Genomic DNA, 27,082 nt, shown 5'->3' with positions numbered 1-27,082 from the left:
GGAGTCTTGTGTTCAGTTCTGGGCACCGCATTTCAAGAAAGATGTGGAGAAATTGGAGAGGGTCCAGAGAAGAGCAACGAGAATGATTAAAGGTTTAGAGAACATGACCTACGAGGGAAGGCTGAAGGAATTGGGTTTGATTAGTTTAGAAAAGAGAAGATTGAGGGGGGACATGAGAGCAGTTTTCAGATATCTAAAAGGGTGTCCTAAGGAGGAGGGAGAAAGATTGTTCTCCTTGGCCTCTGAGGCTAGGACAAGAAGCAACGGACTTAAATTGCAGCAAGGGAGGTTTAGGTTGGACATTAGGAAAAAGTCCCTAACTGTCAGGGTGGTCAAACACTGGAATAAATTGCCCAGGGAGGTTGTGGAATCCCCATCTCTGGAGATATTTAAGAGTAGGTTAGAGAAATGTCCATCAGGGATGGTCTAGACAGTACTGGATGTAAAATTGCCAGTGTCACAGCCTGGTGTTACTGGCCAGTTGCTTGCTTTCTCATTGTACTGTGTAGTTACAAAATACCTCAGTCGGCACCTAAATATTGTTTTGACATTTCGGTGTATAGCATGTAGCGCAGCACAAACTAGGGATGTTGGGAAGTGAGGAATTAGCTAATCGTGTAGTCGGTAGAAATTCTGTCGCCCACACGACCAGTCGATAAGGGAGGACGCATCAGTCACGGCTCGCGCCAGGTCCAGGAGCTATCCCCCGCTGCAGCTCTGCAGGTGTAATGCAGAGAGGGGCTGACCATGAACAGAGGCTTTTCTGGCAGCAGCCCCTGTCCATGGTGGTGGGGTGTCCCAGCTCTCTGCTGGGTCTTCTCCCCCCTTCCCCCCCATGGACAGGGGCTGCTTCACACCTGCCTGCACTGCTGCCTCTGATAGGCGACAGCGTGGAGGGTGGATAGGGGTGGGGGCAGGCAACACTGCAGAGATAGTACTGGAGGGAACCAGCCTTTAAGCCAGCTACCCCCGACATTGGCTCCTGCTTCCTCTTCCCCCACCCCCAGCTGCCTCTGATACAGAGGTGGCGGGGGGAATGTGAATAGTTGCCTCGACTAACTGGTAAGCCTAGACTTATTGGCTAGTCAACTACTCCCTTGCAGCACAAAGAAACTACTGAATGAAATCTTAGTTTGTACTAGCTTCACTGGTGCTTTTTATGAAGCCTGTTGTAACCCTAGGCCAGTGGTCTTTTTAAGCGCAAGTTCACGTTTTGTATTTGTCGATCCAGGATCTACCTCAAATCCAAATAGCCTTGCTCTGTCTCCTTCCCTGTCCCTTCCCTGAGGCTCTGCGCCTGCTCGCTCTGTGCAGACTGGGTACAGGGGCGGTGGGAGGAGAACACCCTGATATCAGCACCCCATCCTCTCGTGCGGAGCAAGCAGGAGACTTCCAGGGGCAGCGCCCCGGCAGAGGGAAGTGTGCAAAGGCACAAGTGAAGTGCTGGCACCCGATAGCCTCTGGTCAGACCAGTCAGAATCACTTGTTGAGGCTCCAGGATTTAGCACTAGATCCCGATTTCCTGGGTGGGGACTGCTGCCTTGGGCTGGTGTCTAGATGAGTTGATCTGCCCCCTGAAAGATGTCGGAGATACCCCAGGGTAGATGTACCCTGTTTGGTCCCCTGAAGCAGTGCCTCTTGATCTCTGAACATTGCAATTCTCCTTTCAGCGGATTCGTCCACATTTCAGATGCTCTGTACTGGGGACAGTTTGCATTTGCCTGGACACTCTCTGTCGATGAGTCTGGCTTCTTTTTTGTTACTTGTTTGTGACATTTTTCCTTTTTGGTAGGATCTGTATCAGGCGTTCAGAATAGCCAGTTTCCTCCCAAAGAAGGAAGTAGGCAATAAAGCAGTCGAAAGATTCAACCAACAGCCCTTCAAGGGAAGGAAACCTTGAAGTGTTCAAAGTCCAGGGGAAAAACTCTGTTGCGGTGACTGGAATGCATAAAGCTTTAAACAAATGTATCCAAAGCACACAAGAGCAGCCAAACCTGTCAGTGCTGGTAAGGTAATCTGCAGCCAGCTGTCTCATGCCCCGGTGGATACTGCTTCTGAGCTGATTGCTTATGGACGATTTTGCCCATCTTCGAGGAGGGCTGCCGTGGAAATCTCCTGCAGCAGGGAGGTGGGATGTGGAAGGTGTCTGCGCTGGAATGTGTCCTGACCCTTGAGTCCTCTTTCTGCTGCCACAAGTTTGTTATGGTCTGGAGCATAGTGGTCCCTAGGGAACCAGGCTTTCTGCAGTCAGCTCTCCACGAAACTCTCGGACGCTGACGTAGAAAGAGACAGATGGTTGGAGATGCGCATCAGACACCACCACGTCCTGAGCCTCCACAGGCTGGTGGGAGAATAGAGCGTTGTCCACGATGCTGGGGAGAAGGAAGATTCAGTAGCTGTGAAAGGGGATCACGGGGGAAATGGACTATTTTTTTTTCTGTTCTCTAAGGGTTAAGAGTCAAGTCAACAGCAAGAGATGACGTTTGTCTAATCTCAAACTTCATATTTGCTCTGAGGATCAGGTTTATAGCCACAGTATTCCAGGCCACTAGAACATGCAACCCTTTCTATGCTTTTAGAAAAACAGCCACTGAGGCTGGCCCTACAGACCAACTCTGCTGTGATGTGTCTCAGCCAGCTGTAGAATAGTGATAGAAATGTAGCCGTGTTAGTCTGGGGTAGTTGAAGCAAAATGCAGGACAATGTAGCACTTTAAAGACTAACAAGATGGTTTATTAGATGATGAGCTTTCGTGGGCCAGACCCACTTCCTCAGATCAAATAGTCCTATTTGATCTGAGGAAGTGGGTCTGGCCCACGAAAGCTCATCATCTAATAAACCATCTTGTTAGTCTTTAAAGTGCTACATTGTCCTGCATTTTGCTTCAGCCAGCTGGGCCTTGGAATGGGGCGTGTGTAAATGCACGTGTTTACACGCTCCCTTCCAGTGGCTCCTTTCAGCTAAGCAAAGAGTGGCATTGAGGGGTTACAGAGAGCTGACCCCTTCCTACGCTCCGTCGTCGCTGTGATGAGCAGAAGTCCAGTCAGACATGGCCAAAATAAGAAACAGCTACCGCAGGGGTGGGCAGTGATTTTAGACAGGGGGCCACTTTGCTAATTTTTGAAGTGGACCTGGGCCGCTCCAGAAGAGGCAGGGCCTCTGGTGGAAGGGGCGGGGCTAGGACATTTCCATGCTCCCACTCCCGCAGACTCTGATTTGCCTGGGGGTGGGGGATCAAGTGAAGGCTTTGCCCCTGCCCCACCTAGAGAGAACTGCCAGCTGTTCTGAACAGCTGGCAGTTCCCTCTAGGCACCTGCCCCCTTGCAGGGCAGAAGGAGACTTTGCGAGCTCCCCCCAACCTCAGGCCAATCAGAGCCTGGGGGTGGGAGGAACATGCAAAGTCTCTTGCTCCCTGCCCTCACCCTGCAAGGGCAGGGGCATGGAATGAGAGACTTCGTGTGCTCCTCCCACTCCGAGGCCCCTTTGCCCACCCCTGAACTATTTGGTTTGTCTAGTAGCGATCCTTCTCCCAGGACCATCAAACCAGACCTGTCTGTGCATTGTAATGGTTCCTTTTTGGATTGTATGTGGGGTCCCATGTAGTCTGTGGGTTTGAAATTGGCTGTGGATTCCCACCCCTTTCTGCAGAATAGTTTCAGATTTCCAAGGAATTGTTTTTTCCCCCTTTCAGTGGAAAAGAGAATGGACCAAACATGACCCAAGTGCAAAGTGAGGCAGTAATATCTGCCAACTTGCGGAAACAACGGCTCTGTATTGTAAACTGGCCCATTTGCCCAAGTGGGTTTAATGCTGGAGCCTAATGACCGACAAGGCACCAGTTAACTCTTTCACTTCTGCTACCTTCAGCAGAATCATCAAACGGATATGTTTAGTGCCCAATCCCAAACTGCTTCTCAGGTGTAAAAAAACCCCCTAAAAGCCCCTTATCCTAATGCCAAAACCTCCAGATTTTTCCAAGGCAGTTATGTACTTGGTGTCAAGTTCTGCAGTACATGTGCAATTAAAAATGATACAGCCTGGTAAAATTAAAATGCAAGATCTTAATAATCCAAGGAGAACCGTGCTGTGGGAGTATAAACTATTTTTAGCTTCTGCAATGGCTGCAGAATTTCTAATTTGCTATGTGGGCTTGCTGTGGAGTTCAGGTGCCTTGCTGAAGGATCAGGCCGAACTTGCCATGTGGTACACAGGCTCTCAACCGGTTGAGGAGTTGCCAGTTAGGGCAGCGGTGCGGTAGAAGGGTTGCCATTAAAACTGCCTGGTGACCATGCTTCCTTGTTTAAACTTTCCTGTGTTCCCTTCTCTGAAAGACTCTCTTCGGACGCAGGGCCAGTCGGAGGTGGGAGTTGAGATCTCGAGAGTGAATGAGCCGTTGGAGCCTTTTGCACTATTCCCTGTGCCAAAAAGCACAAATGCACTCAGTGGACTTTGCTGACGGTTCCCTGGGCTGTCTTTGCCAGAGGCTTCATTTGAATAGCTGGTGTCTTCAAAGCCCCATGCATGTAATATGTAGAGTTAATTGCCTGGACATTTTTAATTAGCTCTTGGTCTTTATCTGATTTAATTGTATAGCGCTCTTCTTTCTAAGCGTCTCAGTCCAACTGGTCTGCCTAGCTGGCTGCCGGAGAAGTGTAATTTTGAAGGAAAAGGGGGAATAAACAGCTGGAACTGCAAAAGAAGCTATCCACATCAACCTGCCATCTTACATTGAAAGGACGAAGGCAATTTAGTGTAGTTTTCCACAGCTTCTTGGCATCGTAGTAATTCAGCTTATGCGGCTTGCTCTTCAGGGCTCTGTCAGTGAGGAGACTGTCTTTTGAACCACTACATTCCCTGCCTTTTTGTGGACACTCTTGTTCCTGATGGGGAGTTTCTATCCTCTGATTAGCTGAGCTTCACACTGACTCACCACCTTGTCGGTAAGTCCTGGGAAACATGTACCGTGGCCCAATAGAAGTACTTTGGTGAGTTTCTAAGATACTCCGGCTTCTTCTAATGAAGTGACACCTGTCTGTCAGCGCTCGGACAGACTTCCATATGTGTCAGTGATAGTTTTGAGTAAGAACTGCCCAAATTGACCCGAAATCTGGAGTAGGCAGAGGCAGTAGAAGTTCCTTCTTTTGCTGGGGTATTTCGTAGGACTGGAAGGGAAAACGAGCTCATCACATCTAGTCCCCTGCACTCAGAGCAGGACCAAGCACTGTCTTGGCCAAGGGTAGGCAATAATTTTTGATGGGGGGGAGCCATTCCAGGATATTTGGTAAGTGATCAAGGGCTGCACTTGTCGATGGAGGTTGGGTGCAGAAAGGAGCTCGTGACAGGAGGGTGCGATCTGAGAGGGAGTTTGGGTGAGGAGGGTTGTTAACTGGGGCAGGGTCCGGGAGGGGGTATGGTTGCAGGAGAGGATTCTGGCCTGGAGGAGGGTGTAGGAGGAGGTGCAGGGTTTGGGGGAGAGTTGTGACTTGGGGGCGGGGGAGAGTGCAGAAGGTTTGGATGATGACCTGAGGCTGGGGAATGAGGTGCAGGGCTGGGGAGAGGATTCTTGCTTTGTGGCAGGGTGTAGGAGGTGGTGCAGGGTCTGGGGGGGAGTTGTGACTTGAGGGGGGTGCAGAGGGTTTGGGTGATAACCTGGGGGAGGGAGGGACTGGGGTGTCAGGGGCAGGCTCTGGCCAGGAGGCACTTATCTAGGCTGCTCCCTGCCAACAGCCCTGTAGGACCCCAAGGTAGGCTTCCTGCCTACTGCAGTCCCAGACCGCTCAAGGTGGCTGGCTGCTTCCTGTGGTTCTCTGACCCCACCCCCAGCAAAGTGTCTCTGCTCCCATTGGTTGCTGTGTGCCTGAGTCCTGGCGGGGCAGCCCGTGAGCCAAATCTGGTGGCTTGGCGGGACAAATCCAGTCAGCAGGCGTTACCTTGCCCAACCTGATCTAGACCATCCTTAGCAGGTGTCTGTCCAACTGCTCCAAAGAATCTCCAGTGATGGAGATTCCCCAGCCTCCCCAGGTAGTTGAGTTGCACTGCAAAGACCTTCCCTTACATTTGCTTTTTAAAAATCGGTCAATTTTCTGTTCACGTGCCAGTCACCTGCCAGGCCAAGCAGTGACGAGGACTAGCATCTCTATACCACAGCCGGCTTTCCTTGCGGGGCAGACATGTCAGCTTGAGTTCAGCGGTGTCTAGTCTCTTAGGCCCTCTTAACTGCTCTTGAGTTAGGCTACGTCTACACGATGAGTTTTCTCAGCAAAAAATATGCTAATGAGGGACTCATTTGCATGAGTTGTGATTTCATTTGCATATTTTCTGCCAATCCGATTTTTCGCTAGGGGTTTTTGCGCAAAAACAAGCAGTGTGGACGTTTTCTTTTTGCGCAAAAACCCCCTTTTCCGCAAGATCCTTATGCCCCCAAAAAGGAGGTCTACAGATCTTGTGGCAAAGGGGTGTTTGCGCAAAAAGAAAACGTCCACGCTGCTTCTTTTTGACGTAGCCTTAAGGTATGACAGCCAGGTGTAATGTCCAGTAACACCCGCAATACATGCTTACGCTGGCCAAGAGAAACATCAGCTTCCAGTACATGATTTGAGGCCTTATATTTGTGGAGAAATTGCATCGGAGTAAGCTAAGATGTGACATGAAGCCCGTGCAAAGCTGTGTATGTGCTTTTATTGTGGTTTAGTGGGGCACAGATTTAAGCTGAAACAAAAAAGCTTCTCAAGCCAAAACAAGAAAGCTGGCGACATTGGGTTTGCGCTGTTTTAAATTCTACGTTTAAATTTAAGTGGTGTAACTTTTGCATGCAAACTAGACTTTAGGTTTGATCAATACAGATTTTGAACTAATCTAACTCATTCAAATAGGGATGCAACTTTTTTAATCAAAACAGTTGATTCTGGTACAAGCCATCTGTGTGACTGCAGTTACACAGGTATTAAGGTGCCTTACACTTAATCCTTCGCCTACAGGAATAATTTTATTTGGTATAAGCATCTTCATAATAGTATTACTGTGTCCACGCTATGGGATGTATGGAGATATAAAGAAATACAGTATTTTGTGTAAATAAGATCCTAGTTTTTCATTTTCCTTTTGTAGTTTTTTCCTACAACACTTCTTTCGTTTTTTTTTAATTGTGCAGGGTCTGCTGATAAGCACAGCTTCATATAAGTGAAAGGGTACATACAGCCTGCTTTTATTCATTTCACAGTGGGCACTCTGAAATTTCATTCGTCAGAGGATGTCCAGGGAATACTGTACTGTTTCTGAACAGATTTCTCTGTTGTCTTTCTCGCTCTGAATTTTCTCCTACTCCTCTAGCAGCTAAGTCTTTATACTTCAAATCAGTTGCCAGCTAAACTTCTATCCAAACTGAAAACTTCTGAACAAGTTCATTGACGAGCTTGTTCTATTAGGATCTTATCAAATAAGCAACTGTTTTGGTAGCTTTGTAGATAATTGTTCTCAGTGAAGATACTTTCCAGGGTTTTAAACTCCTAGTAGGTCATAACTAGTGATATTTTGTGTGCAGCTCTTTGTCTGAGGATGCCAAATAACTTCACGAAAACCAAGAATCTGAGTCTCTAAGGTGCTGCAGAACTATTTGTTGTTTTTCAAGAATCACAACTACTCTCAGTAATTATCTGTTTTGTGGATGTATAAGCTGAATTTATGAATGTTTAGTACTTGATTAAGATGACATCAGCAAGTTGCTCTAAGACTTTTCCTATCCTTCCGTCTCAGTGGGCTACAAGATGGTAGTTTTGCTCCCTGCGCTTGCGTACCTAGAATTTGCAGGGTGTCTCACTGGAACTGTAGCAGCGCTTTGGGTACAGAGGCAGTTCGCGGATCTCCCAACGTTGGTGGAATCCGCACGCACCTCACTTCGTGTGCCTTTGCTTCAAGTGCATGTCACTTCTGTAATACTGGTGGGGGGGGAAGTGACACCGATGAAAACCAGCAGCGTGGGCAGCGGTGAACAAAATGTCTGGTGAGCCGCACATAGAACCCCAATGGCCCTCAGGCTTCTGGTTGCCCACCACTGGGATAGAGCCTTGTCTACAAGGCCATTTTCCTAGCTCAGAGCAGCTTTTTCTTTCGGGTTGAAAGTTAACTAGCCCCACTTCTGATTGTGGGTTCCAGCTCCATTGGCAGACTCCTGGCTGAAATTGCAGCAGGGGAGGTTTAGGTTGGACATTAGGAAAAACTTTGTCAGGCTGGTTAAGCACTGGAATAAATTGCCCAGGGAGATAGTGGAATCTCCATCCCTGGAGACATTGAACAGCAGGTTAGTCAGACAGCCATCAGGGATGGTCTAGACCAGGGCTACTCAACACGCGGCCTGTTTGTGGCCTGCAGTGCAGTTTAGGTTTGCGCGGGGCTCAACATGCGGGCCGCAGGTGGGAGCTAAAACAAAAAAGCCGTCAATATAACGGTCTTCTGTTTATGCGTTTTAGTAGTTAAATTCCTGCACTGTCATTGCTCATTAAAAGTGCTGTCGGATGGGTGGAAATTGGGTAAATATTGCATTTTACCAATATCAGCAGAACTGACTTAAATGGGGCCTGTGTGTTGTGAAGTCTTGCCTTAAGCTTTGTATTCATGCCCGTCAGTATGAAAGAAGCTATTTGCAGGTACATCCAACCACACTTAAGTTCTGGCCTTCAGCATGTGCTCCGAGTAACATTGTCCCCCCGTCCCCCCCCAAACCCCTGGGTTTCCGATGTTGAGTAGACCTGGTCTAGACAGTGCTTGGTCCTGCTGTGAGGGCAGGGGACTGGACTCGGTGACCTCTCGAGGTCCCTTCCAGTTCTAGTGTTCTATGAGGTTTAGGCACAGAATGTGACTGTCTACTGTTTGAATGCCTGGGTCCTGTTTGTATCCAGTATTGTAGCTGTGTCAGTCCCAGGATATTAGAGGGACAAGGTAGGTGAGTTGAGGCAACATTTGTCCTGTTCTGTTAATTCTGGAATCTGCTTGTTGAATGATTGTGGCTCCCCTTTCTGAGGGTGATAGGTGCCGCGAGGACAGAGTGAATGTTCAAGATCTTTGGTTAGCATCAAACTGCTCTTTGAACCTGTGTATGAAGTCACATGCCGATCAGCCCTTCAGGAGAGATCTGTGGACATTATTAGAGTGAGCTCATGTGATCGAAGCGAGATTTACTGCATAGCTGTGCATTAGAGCTCTGTTGGCCGTGTAACCTTTTCAGGGCTGACAGGAAATGTAGCTAAGAGACAAGGTGAATGAGAGAATCCTTTTTAATTGGCCGCAGAGACAAGTTTCAAGCCTGTACAGAACGCAAAAGCTGGTCTCTTTCCCTGTCAGTTGGTCCAATAAAAGATATTACCTCATTCATCTCGTCTCTGCGGTAGTAGGGCCAACATGCCTGCAACACCACCGCAAACAGCAAATCTAGCGGCTACTCATTTTCAAGAGGGTGTCAAGTGACGTGAATATCAGGAAATATGCCAGGCCAAGGCCACAACATGATCTTTCCCGGGCCAAAGGCTTCTGGCTTCTGATGTGGCTTCTTTTCCAAGATGGCTGCTAGGGGGAGACCGTGGCTGCCCCGTTTGATTTGTCCATTCCCTTCCTACACTGCTTGTGCTGGCCTAGTGTGGCTTTCGAAGGCTAGTCTCCTTCTCTCGGTGCTCTGACACGACAGCCCTCCAGCCGTGGCAAGGATAGTTCTGGCTCTGGTGAGAACAGCCTTTCTCGGCGCGCTCCCTCCTGTGTTAAACCTTGCCAGCAGGATTTCAGGTCCCTCGCTGCTGTCCCTGCAGAGGAACGCTTTAGCACGCGTGGCTCCAGGCAGGGATGCGAAAGGTTAACGGGAAAGCATCAAGCTTAATGAGTGGGGCTTACCGTTTCCAGTTCACCGGTGGGGGATAGAGCAGCTCCCTGCCCACCGCAGACGGGGCTGCTCCCGTCCCGCAGGGCCCTTTGTTTTCCGTCTTTTAACCAGTTACTGATCAATGAGAGGACCCAAGACAGCTTATTTTAGGTGTCTCTGGGGGAGGGACCTTGGCAAAGGCTTTCTGGAAATCCAAGTCCACTGTATCCACTGCATCCCCCTTGTCTACATCTCCTTTGGCCTTCAAAACCATTCGAATATACTGGTGAGACAGGATTTCCCTGTGCAGAAGCTGTGCTGACTCTTCCTCGATGAATCATGTTCATTTATGTGACTGATCATTCGGTTCTTTGCTGCAGTTTCAACCAGTTTGGCTGAAGTTAGACTTCCTGGTGCGCAGGGCCTAGGACAACTGCCTTCCCCTCCCCTACCCCCAGCTGCCCCTTCTCTGCTCCCATCTCATCCCCTTTCTGTGCTGTGCTGACCAATAGGAGGTGAGGCGAGTAGCTACACGCGTCTGCGCTTTGTTAATATGGAAGCCAGGCTGCATTACATAGACCTTGTTGAGCCGTTCTGGGATGGGCTGCGGTGTCTGAAACACGTCCGGCAAAGCATGAAGTGCCAGTTTTACTCTCCTGCTTCCTCCTCCTCCAGCCGGCTGGTGCTTGGAGTCAGGAATGACAGATGGACTTGAGTCCGTCTGGAAGAGCTGGTTACGGTTGCGTGCTGTAACTTTACCCCCTGGAGAAGATTTGGAAGTGACAGGCTACCTTAATGGGCTTTTGGAAAACCCCAACTTTAAGATTACATAGAAAAGGGATGCGGTTCTCTGGTCCCTGTGTCTTCTGTCAGGGGCTGCCGTCTTCCTCGCCACTGCGATGTGCTTTAGCCAGTGAATAGGCTTTGGTAGGCTCATTCAAGATGGGGATCATTCCAGTTATCTGGTAGATAATCTAGAATACAGAGGTGAGGGTCACGGATTCCAAGGCCAGAAGGGACCATTCTGATCACCTAGCCTGAACTTTAGAACACAAGCTAGAGACCTTCCCCACAGTAATTGGCCTTTCCCCACCTCTTCGCCCGAGGCCTTGCCCCGTCCTCCACCTCTCACCCCCGCCCGCCCCAGATCAAAACCCCGGACATCAGGGCTTGTCAGATGGAACCAGACACACAAGCCAAAACCTGGACTGCAAGTAATACCCTAGCTGAGCTGAGCGAAAGGGGATGGTGTGTTAATGCTCCTTTAGGAAAGGAAAATCCTTAACTCCCCCCCCAAATGCTTCCATGTGTCACTGCTACACACAGGAGACCCAGCCAAGAAGACTAGAATTGCTCAAAACCTAAAACGCTTGTTGCTTGCTACGTGGATCATGGTGTCGGCAAGCGCAGCCTGTGTGCTTCCTGGGGGTGCTGCTGCGCAGGAGTACGTGGTGTGCATGTGGGTTAGCTATCTGTACACAATTGTAAAGGGTGAGTACATCCATTCCCTCTCCCCCACACGTTCCAAACGCTGGAACATACCAGAGAAGCAAGCTATTCTAGCCACTCCAGCAACAGCGTTCAGGGAAGCCTTACCCGGGGATCTCACATGTTCCTCCCTGCATCTGCTGCGCTCAGCTCTGCCTGCGGTGTGCGTGGCAAATCGGTTTGTCTGCTCAGCTCTGCTTGTGGTATGCGCAGCATCGGGGTCTGTTCTGCCTGTGCGCTTCACGGTAGGAGCGAGCTAGGTTCCGGAGATTGGCCCTGTCCCCGGGCGTGGAGATGCAGTGAAAGTTGATCATTGGCGCACTATGTGGGAGGCAGGGTCTCCCTTCCCTTGGTCCCAGTCAGCCTCATCAGAGGTGTCTGGGGTATCCCATTTGGGCCTTGCTCGGCAGGACTTCCAGCTTTGGTCTTCCTGCTAGAGAAAGTTCTGCTACCGTGATTTGGATTAAGGAGTAATTCATCTGTCAGACCTGCATGGCCTCTACACACCTGCAGTAGTGATGATTCTACTCACAAAGGGCCTGTCCACACTGAGCATCAACATGTCTCTTCTTTTCTCTCCCCCCATTCCCTCCCAAGGGATCCTCCTCTTCCCAAACGTGGCTTTTCCTGGTAACTGGCTCTGTGGATATGGGGAAGTCAGCGGATGTGCTATACCTTGAATTTAGGAAAGCTTTTGATACGGTCTCCCACAATATTCTTGCCACAATATTCTTGCCCACAAGTTAAGGGAGTATGGATTGGATAAATGGATGGTGAGGTGGATGGAAAGCTGGCTAGACTGTCGGGCCCAACGGATTGATGTCTGGCTGGTGGTCGGTTTCTAGCGGAGTGCCCCAAGGTTTGGTTCTAGGGCCGGTTTCGTTCAACGTCTTTATGAATGACCTGGATGAGGGGATGGATTGCACCCTCAGCAAGTTTGCGGATGACACTAAGCTAGGGGGGAGGTAGATACGCTGGAGGGCAGAGATAGGGTCCAGAGTGACCTGGACAGGTTAGAGGATTAGTGTGGAGTCCTGCACTTGGGACAGAAGAATCCCAAGCATTGTTCCAGGCTGGGGACTGACTGGCTAAGTAGCCGTTCGGCAGAAAAAGACTTGGGGATTGCAGTGGCTGAGAAGCTGGATATGAGTCAGCAGGGCGCCCTTGTAGCCAGGAAGGCGAATAGCATATTAGGGTGCATTAGGAGGAGCATTGCCAGCAGATCCAGGGAAGTGATTATTCCCCTTTATTCCGCTCTAGTGAGGCCTCATCTGGAGTAGTGTGTCCAGTTCTGCCCCTCCCCCCCACACGTGTGCGTGCGCGCGCGCGCACACACACACACACACACACACACACACACACACACACACACTATAGAAGAGATGTGGATGCATTGGAGAGGGTCCAGTGGATGGCAAATAAAATGATTAGGGAGCACATGACCTAGGAGGAGCGGCTGAGGGATTTGGGCTTGTTTAGAGAAGAGTGAGGGGGGATTTGAGAGCAGCCTTCAACTCCCTGAAGTGGGTTCCAAGGAGGCTGGAGAGAGGCTGTTCTCAGTGGGGGCAGATGGCAGAACAAGGAGCAACGGGCTCAAGTTAGTGTGGAAGGTCTAGGTTGGATATTAGGAAAGCTATTTCCCGGGGGGCGGGGGAGGGCACTGAAATGGGTACCCTAGGGAGGGGGTGGAATCCCAGCTTGACAAAGCCCTGGCTGGGATGATTGAGTTGGGGTTGATCCTGCTTTGGGCAGGAGGCTGGGCTCTGACTCCTGAGGTCTCTGCCAGCCCTGGGGTTCTATGATTAAAAAGAAGAACCAGACAGCAGCCTCTTACTTGCCCTTCCCCCAAGCAACCCTACAATAACAAAGCAATATGTTTGTTTAAATATTAATTAAGGCGAATAGATTTTTCTCTCTGAAGCACCTGCCAGTGGCTGCTGTTGGCAGACTGGACACTGGGCGAGATGGGCCTTTGGGCTGACCCAGCCGGCCACTCTGACGTTCATACTTCTAGAAAACCGCCCGGGAGGGACTCCTTATTGGAATGAACGGACACCTCTTTCCTGGCCATTTCCAGCGCCGCAAAGACGTCTCCTGATGGTGCGAAGAAACAGTGCCCGGCGCTGCAGAGCCGCGTCCACGCTCGCTCTCGCCTCTTCCGTCCCTTTAATGCTCGGAGCAGCTGGGAAGCGGAGGCAGCTATAGGAGTGAGGGAGGAAAGAGCTATTGATACAGCAGCTGCTGCCTCGTGACAGCTGCACCGGAGAGTGGGCTCCTTGCTTGAGTGCCATTCTTTTCCTTTCTTGGCAGTTTTGCTAGTGCACTAATAGCCCCCTTGATGCCCATCTCTCTCCTCTCCCCGAGGAGCATCCTCCTTCCAGGGGATGCCACAGGGAATGGCAGGCAAGCGCCTTTAGAATCCGCTCCCTGCTGCCAATTGCCTCCTTACAGGCAGCTTGAATGCCGAAAGCCTCCAGTGAGCTGCAGAGCTTGTCGGCCAAGGCAGGCAATGGGGCTTTGGATAACGCCACGCTGGCAGGCTGCCCTTACCGCCCCAGCGTGCCATCAACAGCAGAAACCGCCGTTCTTGAGCCCAGCAACTCGTGTTTGGGGAGGGAAGATGTTAGTTCAGGAGTGCACCAGCTGGCCCCGAGAACCACGGGGCTCGCTTTTGGGCAAAGGCTGGCACAGTTGCCAACAGGGGCCGGCTGCTATACCAGACAATAGATAGGTTCCCAATTTTCCCTGAGACTATTTTTCCTCAAATAAAATCTCCGTGAATAAATGTGGCTTTGGCTTCTTCAGTGGCTTATTCTCATGGCACTTGTGGTATTTCTCGCTCGGACAGTTTGGTGCCTGGATTGCCCAAGTGCAGCATAGCCTGACCCTGTCTTGGGAAGTCACCTGCTGCAGAGGGATTTTGGGCACCTCTCTCAGCTGGTGGCGTGCTACCCGCAGTGACGGCTAACCTAGCTGATTGTTAGCATACTGCAGTTTAATTCTTTGCTGGGCACAAGTGGTCCAGCCAGACCTTGCCTGGTTTTTTGCTTTTTCCTCAACAGCAGTTGTGAGCAGCTGGTGAAATACTCTAGAGCTAGTCTGCTCACCTGACTGCAATGCACGCTTGTGTTTGAGTAGAAAAGGGTAAATGAAAACGAGCCGTTTTGTACTCTGGTCTCTCACTGAGTTAGCTCTAACAACCCTGGTGACGGTGTGGAAATGATTGAGACCTGTGAAATGGGCTGCACACGGCAACTGTTGCCACAGGGGATTGTGACTTCAGCAGGAGAGGTGGGCAGAAGTCATATTTGCAAGCCCAACCGTCTGTACAATGACTATATCAATGGCTATATCAATTGGCTTGAAAAGTTCTGCAGCGCTTGGAAATTGCTTCTATTGTGGCAGAGCCTGGGGTCCTCCCCTGGACGACCTGACGACAAGTGTCAGCTCTGTGTCAGGTGGGAAACATCTGGATCCTCCCTGTTGGGTTGGGTCAGATCTCGTCTTTGTGCCCGTAGGGTAGGCGAGGCAGCAGCTGTGTGCCCTGCTTCTGCCAAATGCCATCACCTATAAGAATGGCCAAAGGTCCATTTAACCCAGTGTCCTGTCTTCTGATAGTGGCCAATGGCAGATGCCCCAGAGGGAGTGAACAGAACAGTAATCATCATATGATACCTGTCCTGGCACCCATTTCCAGACAGAGGCCAGGGACACCATTCCTACCCATTCTGCCAATAAGTATTGATGGACCTAACCTCCATGAATTTATCCAGTTCTCGTTTGAACCCTGTTAAAGTTCTGGTCTTCACAAAATCCTCTGGCAAGGAGTTCCACAGGTTGACTGTGCGCTGCATGAAGGAAAAACTTCCTTTTTCGTTTGTTTTTAAACCTGCTACCAATTAATTTCATTGGGTGACCCCTTGTTCTTATGATATGGGAACAAGTAAATAACTTTTCCTTATTCGCTTTCTCCACACCTGTCATGATTTTATAGACCTGTGTCCTATTCCCCCCCCCCCCTCCTTAGTCTCCTCTTTTCTAAGTTGAAAAGTTCCAATCTTTTTTGGGAGCGCATGCTGCGGAGTGAGGATGCTGAGGAGTTGCAGTGGCTTTCCCTGTGCAGGTAGGGTCACTGGATGGCAGGAACAGGGCACCCAACCTGCCACCCTGCCAACCCGGGATGTCTTAGTACTTCAGGAACGGCATGTGTTCACTCACCAGAGTCACGACCTCACTCATGCCATGACATGCTCTTCACAGGAGTGTCCTGATCTTGGCCTTACCCCGTGCAGAGTGGGTATGCCGTACTGCCCGCAGGCACGGAGCGACGGGTTCCTCACATGGGGCACCCCCATTCCTGCCAGGCAAAAGCATAGCCAACTTTGGCCAGGGCACGGGAACCACTTGTACAGTGGGGGTGCTGAGAGCCAAGTGTACGTCCTGCATATAACGGAAACCACTTTAAGTGGGGGGTGCTGCACCCCGGTTTTCAGCACCGTACCAGACAGTGGCTAGCCACCCAGAGCCAGACAGAGGGCCTGCCTAGTGCCATCCCCACAGTGGCACTAGCTCAGGCTCTGGTGCACGGGTCGGGCTGGAAAATGGCGCTCTCTGCTCAGGCTCAGGCTGGGCCTAAGGGTCAGGCCCAAGCAGAGCTTTGACAGAGCCCGTGGTGCCAGAGGCTGTGCAGAGAAATGGTCCCGCCAAGGACTCCCGCTGTGAAGTGACGCAGGCAGGGGAGGTGGCTGTAGCTAACAGGCAGAGTGGTCAGGGCGGGGTGCTTGTGGCAGTTGGGTCCATCTCTCTCGTTGGCCTGTTTTCCCATTGCTGGCTGAGACGCTGTGTTGCGGGTTTCTTTGGGTCCGTGCCAAGGAGTGAAGAGGAGGATTGAGTTGAGGTGGGCGATGAGGGGAGTCCGAAGGGGCGTTAAGCAGCCTTCCAGGCACAGGGCAGAGGTGAGGTGTGGAAAGGTGGTGATGCTACAGCGTTGTGTGATACCAGAGTTGTGTGAGCATCAGGCTGTGAAGGCTCCTCCATTATTCTCCTTGCAGAGGAGGAAGGTTGTTTCCAGTGGGTACATGTAAGGTCTCTTCTAGGGGCACGAGACTGGAAACCCCTTATTTTTGTCCCTCTGAGTTTTGTGCCATAGTTGGGACTATGGGGAGGAGATGTAGAGACATCTATAGCTTATTATACCCCTTCTGCCGGCTTAGGGCCTCCCCTTCTTCAGATGAGCCTGTCTAGTGTGGGGATGAGACTGTCCGGTCTAGCTAGCTTTCGTTGACTGCTTTGGAGAGGAAGGCTCCAAGCACCCCTGCTTTACCTCGATGGCTCCTTTCCCCTGGCCTTCATCTGCATTTAGTCTCAGATTGTAAGCTGCTCGGGGCAGAGACTGTGTCTGCAGCGCCCAGCACAGCGCAGCTCAGACCCCAGCACGCCTATGAACCAAGTAAAGATTTCCCCGTGTGGTAGAGCTCAAGCAAATGAAACGAAGCGGAGCAAAGTCTCTGTCTTGTTCCGCCCTGTGGTTGGCTAGAACCTTATGAGCATGCAATGCTTGAACGTTTACGTCGGCTCTGGTTACCACGCTGGGTAATGGCTGGCTAAATGTGAGGTGACGATGCCTTCCAAACTGGGCAACGTCCCTGTGGAATTTCCCAACTGTAATTAGATTGCGACATGGCCCAGCAGGATTAAATCTTCTTCCCTTGCTACCTGGGAGGAGCGCTGACTTGACTGGCTTGCTTTATTTGTACAACTTTCAGTTGACGTCCTGGTTCCCAGCCCTGCTCTCTCCCTCTGCTGTTGATCGAAGGGGTAGACATGAGCCGTTTATAAAAACATGCCGCACTCGGGGCCTAGAGAGGTGAAAGAGTGGAAATATTTCCCTGTCTTGATGCATTTTTGTGATCAAGGAGAGCAGTACCATGTCACTGTTTCCTCACCACCGCTTGTTCCTCCCTAAGCCCTGTGTACCATGTCCTGCCACCTTGTGGGTGGAGAGGAGGGAGGGCGAATGCTGCCTTTGGTACATGCAAATATACTTGCACTGCCCCTCTGGATACATCTGGACGTTCCTAGGGAGCCTTGGAAAATGTGACTTGGAAACGAGCTGGGTCACGTGGAATTTGGGATTTAGTTTGGAATGGGCTGCCGAAGTTGCGGAACAATATAAACAAAACTGGGGTTTCAATCACGACAACAAAGATGCTTTTCTAAAAGAAATGTGACGTGGTGAAGCCGACTGTTCCACAGGCGAAGGCGTTGACCTAAATCTTCATTGAATATTTATGCTCTAATTGAGAGGAAGGTGGGCGAGAAAAGCCAACTTTAAACTGCCTCCATCATCTTGAGGAGAGGGCAGAAAACTGGTTCTCGGGCCTGGGCTGTTTAGGAGTGACCCCATCTGTGCTTTTCTAGGCTTGTGTTGGGCACCCAGGTTAGCAACATGGATCAGAACAGACTGTCTTGCAGCGTAAAAAGTTGGCATTTCGTGCCCACGTTACTGTATCCGTGTTTCATTTTGTCTTTTTTAAAATAAGAAGAATTCTCCACTTACAGGGGAGCGAAGGGGATTGCCTGGTGATGGTGAAGGGCTTTGACCTGATGAAAGCTGTGAATTATGCCCAGCGTTGGCACTATTCAAAATGTAGCTGCGCTTGGTGTCGAGCTGCAAAAATTGAACCACAAATGCAGTGTGTTAGGTGTCCCTCCAGCGGGGGTTACTTTAGACCAGGGCTACTCAGCACGTGGCCTGCGGGCTGCGTGTGGTCCTTTTGTGTGCGGCCTGCGGTGCGGTTTGGGTTACGCGGGGTTCAACATGCGGCCCGCGGATGGGATCCTTTGAACATGGCCTCTACTGGGAACATGCTCCACAATGACAAGTCAATACAATGGGCTTCTGTTGAGATGCGTTTTAGTAGTTCAATTCCTGGACTGTTATTGCTCATTAAAAGTGCTGTCAGGTGGGTGGAAATGGGGTAAGCATTGCATTTTATTAATATCAGCACAACTGACTTAAATGGGGCCTGTGTGTTGTGAAGTCTTGCCTTAAGCTTTGTATTCATGCCCGTCACTGTGAAAAGCTATTTGCATATATTTGCATGTACATGCAACCACACTTAAGTTGTGGCCCTCGGCATGTGCTGTATCACTGGGGCCCCCCGGGGCTTCCAATGTTGAGTGGCCCTGCTTTAGACAGACATAAAGGCGCATTGTTTCACGTATCCGTTCCTTGATCACGGACTTGATTGAAGGTTAGCCATTTTCCTCTTTAGTCAGAAGAGTCCAGCTGATTCTAAAGACTGTGCGCCTGGCGGAACCGCTCCCTAGACTGACTCAGTTTTGCATCCTGACCACTCCCCTGCTTTCGTCATGCTCCTGACCACAGCGCGCAGTCCCGTGGCACCTTAGAGACTCCCTCAAATATAGATCTAGTGTCGTGAGCTTTCGTGGGCACAACCCACTGCCTCTGAGCTGGAATGGAAATGACAGGAACCTGGAATTTATAACAAAGGGGGAGGGGAAACCCCCAAGCCCAGTCAATTGTAGTACCATTGCGGTTGCCAGCTTCCTCTGACGTGGCTGCGTCTGGGCAAGTTGCTTCCTTTGCGCCTGTCTCCCCATGTGTGAAGTGCGGGCAGTGTCCCCTCCCGTCTCTCTAGCCTTTTGAAACCTCTGACTGGAAAGCTTGTGTGAGTGGGTGTTAGTAGAGCAATCAACGAAATAACGTGATTGGAGTTGGTTCCCAACTCCGTTGTGAATGCATGTCTTAGAGGAAAGCAGGCGGCGACTGCGATATAGTTGTGGATGTTGCCTCTTGTCCTCTTACATCTTAGAAAGTCAATACTTATGAAATGGAGGGTTTCAAGATAATGGTTGAAACAAACCAGTGTCTTGTACCCTGTATGGCTCCCAGCCAGGGTTCCCGCCAGCGTTTTCCATCCATGTGCAGAATAAAACTCCTAGGCAAGGAGATGTTGGGTTGCCCAGACAGTGGAGTGGGGGAGCGGGTTGATTATCAAAGTTCTGTGAAAAGAGCAGTCGCCAGCTGCCCTCCTCGTCTTTCCTGCCAGGCTGCCCGTGGGCTAGAGGCTGGAGCAGGTGACTCTCTCCTCCTGGGCTGGGAGCTCCCCCAGAGCCTGGCAGGGGATTGCAGGCGAGGTTGCGTTCCTGGTGACAGCGTGAGGACCACTCCGAGGACAGAGGTGGTAGGACGAGCTCTGGTTTCATTGTCAGGCCCTCTTGAGCCTCCCCTCCGTGCTGCCCCAGGCCGTTCTGTGGGGGTTACTCAAGAACGGAAGCGCTTAGACTCCGACAGCCGAAATGTGGTGTGTCCACCGCACTGTCTGTCTCCAGCGGCATGGGGAGTTTGGGCTGTTGTACTGAGGGGGCAAACCCCCGGCTCAGTCTTTGTGTACTTCGCCCAGAAAATGCAAAGAAGTGCCTGCCTTGTACTTTGATGTGAGTAAAATCCCCCCTTCCCTTGATAGTATGTGGTGTCCCCCAGCATGTGGGTCCCTTCCCCCTCCTGTCACCGAGCAGGACGGGTTCTTGGGTCTGGTACCCAGCTTCAGGTGCAGTTAGAAAACCTGGGGGCTTTTTGCAACGCAGATAGTCACGCTTGGAGTCACATCTGTGACATATTGTTGACACTGCTCCTCTGCATAGCTTAAGTACCCAGCAGCCAGAACCTCCTGTCCCTGAGCGCTCCTGTGCACTCTTGATTACATGCTCTTCCCCATATCGGGCAGCTTGGTCCACCGCAGGGCTTAGGTGGGGCAGTTCTTTGGAAGGGAGCCTTCTGCTGACAGCTGATATTGCACAAGCCAGCAAGGCCTGGAAGGGGGGAGGCACTGATACCTTAGATCAGCCCATGGCACTCCGGGTTGATTGTCACATGCGGAGTCAGCTAAGGTCACCGCACTTGGTTTGATTGGGACAGAGCTACGCTGGGATGGGAGGCTAGCGGAAGTAATGCACAAACCCCAGATAACAGGCGGAGTTGGATTTGCATTAAACACCGTCCTCTGGCTAATATTGAGAGATCTCTTTCAAAATTGGACTTGCACAAAGCTTCCTTACCTGAACCTGCCATCCGGCCCAGGAACGCCCCCGCAATCCCATACACTCCCCGCTCTGCACCCAGGTTAGTTAGGTCTCGCTGCAGTAGACACACAGGGCAATATATTATTGCTAGAGAGGTTTCCTGCCCTCCTTTGCCCCGCGAAGATTGGAACTTGCCCTCCTTCGTGATCTTCCTTCCCCTTGGGCAGAGGAGGGGTTTTCCTTGTTTCAGATGTAGCCAAAGCTCGTTTACTTCCTCTCTTTCTGCCCTGACAAGACCAACTCATGCAATGAGGGTTGTTGGATTTTAATTCGTATAGAAGAGATCAGGTCTTCCCCACCAGTGGATAAACCTTAAAAATGAATTCGATTCCCTGCCGCTCAGGTGATGCTCGATTCTGTGCATGCACACCATTCTTGCATGTACTTCACACAGCTTCTGCAGGTTTTAACTTCCACTGTTACCAGATTTGCCCAATGCTCTGGGGTATGCTCATTTATTAGGGTTATTCTTCTGGGACCTGGGGAAGGTTAACAATTCTGTCGGTGTGCTGCTTGTGCTTACGCTCTCCTATGGAGCTGAATTCTCTCTGCTGCCAATTCCCCCTCCCACTGGAGCTCTCCTGCAGGAACTAGCTTCCTCAGGATGGGGTTTTTCCTACCTTAGCAACACACAGACACTCACACCCACTAACAGAGCATGTCTGAGAGCACTGGGTCATCAGCACTCACAAGCTAACCCCTTATATGTCCCTGGACTCAGTTGGCTGGATTTAACAGCAGTGCCTCACTGCACCCTCGTAAGCCTTTGGACTCAATGGGCTGGATTAAACAGCACTTTAAGCTCCCATCCTCATATGCCCCCAGGTTCAGCACTTCCCTAGCCCCACTTTCACACCACAATCTTTCACTGGGAAACTACACAATGCGCAAACCCCACAGGACTGGGCACTGCAGGGATCTTTAGCTTGGGTACAAGAAGCGTTGTTGCAGAGCGAATGGGGAAGCCAAAACAACACCCCTTGAGGAAGAGTGAGCGAAAGAAAAAGAAAGAGAGAAGCAACCAGCTTAACAATGAAAGTGATTTATTTTATTTTTCTCTCTAAATAAATAAATAAATACATAGGGAGCCACAGTTACAATATTAAATCTAAATTGGAACTGATTACAAATGTTAGGTAACCATATAACAGTTTACATAGGGCAGGGTCAGGAGGCTATGCTTAGAAAGGTAGTTGATGGGAGAGGGGGAGAGAGAGAGACCTCACCACTCCGTGGAGCTTGCACTGATCGGGGTTCCCAGATGCTGATGGGAGCCGGGGGTCCAGAGGGCAGGAGACGAGCAGAGCCCCCAGCATGATCAGACAGGAGATGAAGAAGTCTCAATGGAATTGATGCAGTTTAAATCCAGGTATCAGAACAGTTTTTCTGGGGGCAAGGAGAGGAGTTTTTATAGGGATAGGACAATAGTTCAAAGAGGAGAGACAATAGACACTGATCACCCCTGGTTATGGGTGCTGTTCCTTGAAGGAGCTCACAATGCAACTAGGCAGTTTCAGTATTTTAGATGTCAATAGGATCCTTACTAGAATTGGTCTGATAATGACTAATTTGGGTGTGAGCAGGCCTGGGTACATTAGCATCTGGAGTAGAGATTTCCCATCAGGCAGTGCTTCTCTGCTTTCGGTATCCCATAGTTCACTGCGGTTCCTGTCTTGGAAGAGCTGGTCTCCATTCTGTATGCTAATGAGTTCTGTCTTCAGTGCAGATGAGTCTGGGGTGTTTCCTTAATTAGTTTAGGTGTGTCTTCCCCGGCCTTTTCATTGCTTTGTCTGATTCTAGCAAAAGCTATGGGGAAGGGAGGGGAGGATGGTTTTCCATGAATGTCACTCCCTGGCTCCCAAGAGCACAGGGCTGGTAGGTAACAACTGTCATTGGCTTAATCCATCACACACACCGATTAAAAGTGACAAAGCATTCACTACACCCCTCCAGACTCATGGGTAACGCCCATTTTTAGAGTTGGGTAAACTGAGGCCACTCAAAATCTGCCAAAATCTCTTGATTGTGCAGCAAGGCAGTGGCAGAGCAGGGTGTAGAATTCAGGTAGGTTGGCACCAGTCCTCTGTTCAGGTCCCTAGACATGCTCCTGGAATGCTTGGCTCCCGATAATGACTTGTTTCTATTTGCATGTCAGTTGTGTGTGTCTGCTGTAAAATATAATCTAAGGAAAGCGGCAGGGGCCAGCTCCGGGGTTCTGTATGGAGCGTTGCGCCATTGGCCCGTGTGACCCAAGGGCAAGACGCCATGGCTCAGTTTATCCATCTGTGCACAGGGTGTCGGCTGTTACGGTGCAGGCTTGTTGTGAAGCTGGCTTACTATTGAAGTACTTTTTGATCTTCAGCGAAAAGACATCCTGCACGTACAGAGTGTAAATATTTCCTCTGGCGAGATTTAGTACATAGTAAAGGATCAAAACTCTCTGCCGTTTATCAGAAAAATGGCAAAGCTCCCGCACTCTGGTTTTAAAGGATACAATTATCGCTGAGGTGATCTTTCCTACGTTGTTTTAAACCTGCTGCGTTGGAGGACTGTTCCAACACAACAGGGACCTGACCGTGCAGTTGGGCCTTGTGTATGGAGATGACAGGAGCGTGTTTTGTAAACACTTTTTTGACTCTGGTTACCCTCTTGACAGAGTTGTAACGTTGCTTGTTAAAAAGCTTATACTGGAGCTTGGTAGCCTCTACAGAGAGGAGACTGGCTCGTGTTCGAACATTGTTGCAGCATTATCGAGTTGTAATTGAGGCCCTACAAACTCATGCTCCATTTTGGTCAATTTCATGGTCCTAGGATTTCAAAAATAATGTCACGATTTCAGGGATTTATGTCTGAAATGTGGTAGTGGGTTATTGCAGGGGCCCTCGCCCAAAAAAGAGTCACAAGGTTAACGCGGGGCAGGGGAGGGGGTGTTTGCAATGCTGCCATCCTTACATCTGCACGGCTGCTGGCAGCAGCACTGCCTTCAGAGCTGGGCAGATGGAGAGCGGCAGCTGCTGGCCGGATTCCCAGCTATGAAGGTGGAGCCGCTGCCACCAGCAGCAGCGCAGAAGGAAGGATGGCCTGGCATGGTATTGCCACCCTTCAGTGCTGCTGCCTGTGGAGCTGGGCCCTTAATCAGCAGCCTCCACTGTCCTATGCTGCCTTCAGAGCCGGGCAGCTGACGTCCGAGTGGCAATACGGCAACCCCCTTAAATAACCTTGCAACCGCCCTGCAATGCTCTCCTGGGTAATATCCAGTTTGAGAAATGTTGATCTCCCCCATGACACTGGTCTCGTAGAGGGTAACAGCTCACAAAAGACCCGATTCCTTGGTGTGTCCTTTGTGGCTGTGAATTTGGGGTCCCTTATCCTGTGTGAGTGGCCCAGTCCCTCCTGGGGAGGGCCAGGGCTAGAGCCTGCCACCCTAGGCTCCCCAAGCGAACGCCCTATCCCCTAAGCCATGCCAGAACTTACCCCTCCTCCCTATCTTCAGGATGTTATCTATACCCCGTGTTGGCAGTCGGTGGCTCCCAGGGTGGGCGGAGGGGAGGTCGGGCTTGAGTCTGCCACCCTCCGCTCCCCTAAACCACACCACAACCCACCCCGCCGCCCTCACTTCGGGACATCCCTTATCCTGTGATGGCGGTTCGGTCCCTCCCAGGGTGGACGGGTTCTCTGGCAGGGTACAGTTTAGAAAGCCCCTCTGCCCCCGGCGACTGACGAGGTAGCAAGGACCTTTGTTGTAGTTGCTGACGTGAATCCTATTGAGACGGGCTGCACACTTGATAGAGGGTTTGGTGTCAAATGTCGGGGCAAGCGTAACTGTCTGTTCTTACTTGGGCAGCTTTCTCTGTGACCAGCCCACCTTGTTGTCAGTGCATTGGCCGCTCGGAGGCTGCCCTGGGTGTGGCGAGTTGTCTGTGGGTAGCATGGCTTTGTATAAAGAAACATAGAAGCTGCCCTTGTCCATTTCTGTGCTACAGGCTGGCTCGCTGCATTGCATGCAGGTGTTCAAATAGCATTATTCCCCATGGCTTAGGACAGGCATGTCCAAAGTCCGGCCCGCGGGCCAATTGCGGCCCGTGTTCCGGTTTAACACAGGTAATTTGGCAATATCTATCTTTTATGGCCCCCAACGAATCCATATGTATTGAGATGAATACATTGTAAAATCTCAGTTAATGTCAGTTGGTCTAAATCAGTTATAAATATATTTGGACACAACATGTATACTTGGTGTTATGTTCCTGTTCATATTTTTTGAACTTAAAAGTTGACAGACAACCTTTATTACCAATAATATGTAATGTACTTTACAATGTTCCTGACATATATTTCAGCTTCTTGGATTTTTTTTTCATCTGGCCTTCAGATATGAAAGGCAGAGTGATTTAACACCTGTTTAGATTTGTCATCCATGTGACGAAATGAAAAGTATGCTGTTTGCAATAAACTTTGCATAAAATAGTTAATTTGCATTTAATTTTAATGGTTCAAAGAATGTCAGGCAAAATGGTCAGCCCTCACGCATGTTCACGTCATCAAATCTGGCCCTCTTTGAAAAAAGTTTGGACACCCCTAGCTTAGGACGTGGACGCCAGAGCATCTTGTAGCCTGTCAGGCAGGGGAGCTTGTGTGTCGTTTTGGGTAACACTCCCACCTGCTCCTTGCTGATATTTCCAGGAGCAAGAGAACTTCATGTTGGCGCTGAAGTTGTAAAAATGTTCCGGTAGGTGCCAAGGAGTTTCTCCACTCCTTTGTCTCCCTGCTCGGGGTCTGGCAGCGGACTGCACCATCTGAGTAACATTCTGCCCCCTCGGCCTAGCAGCGTGCGTACAGCCGTGCGGGTCTGTGAGCTACTGTCCCCATGCTAGCACCAGAAGACACTGGATTCCTTTGAGTTTTCTGCCCGTAATAGCTGTTTGGCATCTTTGTGCTGGCTGACGATTGAGGCTGTTGTGTTGCTTGTCAGAAAATGGGCATAGACAGTGTGTAAACACCCTGGATGTCCCCTCTGTCCTCAAAATGACACCTGGGTAAGACCGTGGCCAGTGCAAGGCAAGTCCCCAGCACGCACCAGGAAGGAGACTGAGGGCGTGGCTACGCATGTAACAGCAGTCGTAGAGATGCATCCTACGTCAACGGAAGGGGCTTTCCATCCATCGATGTAGGCAATCCGCCTCTGAGCAGTGGTAGCTAGATCAATGGTAGAATTCTTCTGTCAGCTTAGCCACATCTACACCTGAAGTGTGGTGCTAAATTATCACATCCCTGAGCAACGAAGCTAGGTCAGTCTACATATTGAGTAAGAAGCAGGGCCAGCTCTTTCCTTATTTAAAAAAAAAAAAGAGCAAGAGAGAGAATGTCTCGGTAGCAAACCAGGGGAGTATTGGACCCGGTGTCCAGATGTGTCTGACACCGAGAAAGCAGGAGCAAAAGACAGGAACATTTCACACTTGCATTCTGAAATCTTATCTCTGGGTGATCACCTAGTGAGGAAATCAGCTGAAAATGTCTGGGGAATCCTCAACCTGCCCTGCTTACCAGGCAGTCCATGTGACCGCTTCGGGCCATACAGGCAGTTAGTTATACGTGTTGTGGGGATATCACCGAGAGCTGGCTGCACGTGAGGCCCATAATGGTAGGCAGGTTGAGAAGCGCTGCTCTAGAGTACATTTGTGGAATGGTTCTCCTGGCCATTGCATGGTCTGAGTTCAGGACTGGCAGCCCAAAATGCTGAATTCTCCTTCTAGCTTGGACACAAATTCCTTCTGTCTGTTTGCAAGTCTGCTGAACTGCCCTGCCTCCTCTCTAGAATGGGAGGTGGCTACCTGTTTAGTTGAGGTTGAAACAAAAAACAGGACAATGTAGCACCTTAAAGACTAACAAGATGGTTTCTTAGGTGATCGTTAGTCTTTAAAGTGCTCCATAGTTCTGGTTTTTGTTTCAGCTACACCAGACTAACACGGCTACATTTCTATCACTGTTGAGTTGAGGGTTCGTTATCTAAAATTTGGCAGTCCCTAATTTCTAGCAAAGTGTGTGTGCCTAAAATAATTACCTCCCAGTTGACCTCTGTCTTGTCTCTCTATATATTAAAAAAGTTTTTCCTGTGGGACAAGAGTGATGTCATCATGTCACTTTGCGTCCCCCCGTCTCCCTCCTGCCTCCCCCCCGCCCACTCTCTCCCAGCTTGAGCCTGACCTCGCTGCTTCCCCTTACCACTTGGAATTGCTATTTTAAACCAAGCCCCTACTCCCCATCCTCCGCCCCCACCCCACAGGGCTTTCAGTGCCAAGAAACATTGCACAGTAGCCGGCAGACCCCACATGGCAGCCGGGACAGCCCAGGGGTGAGGGGGGGAGGGAACGGTGCTCGGGACAGCAGCCCGGGAGCAGGTGTTAGGAGCGGGGCTCCCAGCTGGGCTTATGTGCCAGCAGCAGGCTCTTGGCCGCCAGGTTCTTGAGGAGCCAGGGCTGCCCCCGCAGAGACTCACCCCCTCCCCAGTGGCTCTTAGCGTGGCTGCCAGAGCACCCCAAGCCGCCGGGGGAGCCGCCACACCTACCTGTCTGCTTCCCTTCCACTCCTAGCGAGCAGGCAGCCCTGGGCTGTGCGGGCAGGGCTGGGTGGTGAGCTGCACAG

The 27,082-nt window shown here is 50.5% G+C and overlaps 1 protein-coding gene and 1 long non-coding RNA gene across 5 annotated transcripts in view; one reads left to right on the top strand and one right to left on the bottom strand.

Moving 5' to 3' along the window:
- RANBP10 (RAN binding protein 10) overlaps window positions 1–27,082 on the top strand; it is a 113,817-nt gene that overhangs the window by 35,082 nt on the left and 51,653 nt on the right. Inside the window, exon 1 of one of the 4 annotated variants that reach the window (XM_075940531.1) lies at window positions 4,922–4,940. The exons of the other annotated variants lie outside the window; for them this stretch is intronic. The gene's annotated coding sequence lies outside the window, so the exon portion shown is untranslated. Of the gene's footprint in view, window positions 1–4,921; window positions 4,941–27,082 lie in introns of those variants that run through there. 4 annotated transcript variants of the gene reach the window in all.
- On the bottom strand, window positions 7,805–14,606 carry LOC142831108 (uncharacterized). Its single transcript, XR_012906777.1, has 3 exons — window positions 14,440–14,606; window positions 13,389–13,531; window positions 7,805–7,934 (listed from the first exon to the last, which is right to left on the bottom strand). It is a non-coding gene; the product is annotated as an uncharacterized LOC142831108 (long non-coding RNA).

This window comes from Pelodiscus sinensis, chromosome 12, assembly GCF_049634645.1.
Source record: "Pelodiscus sinensis isolate JC-2024 chromosome 12, ASM4963464v1, whole genome shotgun sequence".
Classification (NCBI taxonomy): domain Eukaryota; kingdom Metazoa; phylum Chordata; order Testudines; family Trionychidae; genus Pelodiscus; species Pelodiscus sinensis.
This window is presented reverse-complemented; position numbering and strand designations above follow the sequence as displayed.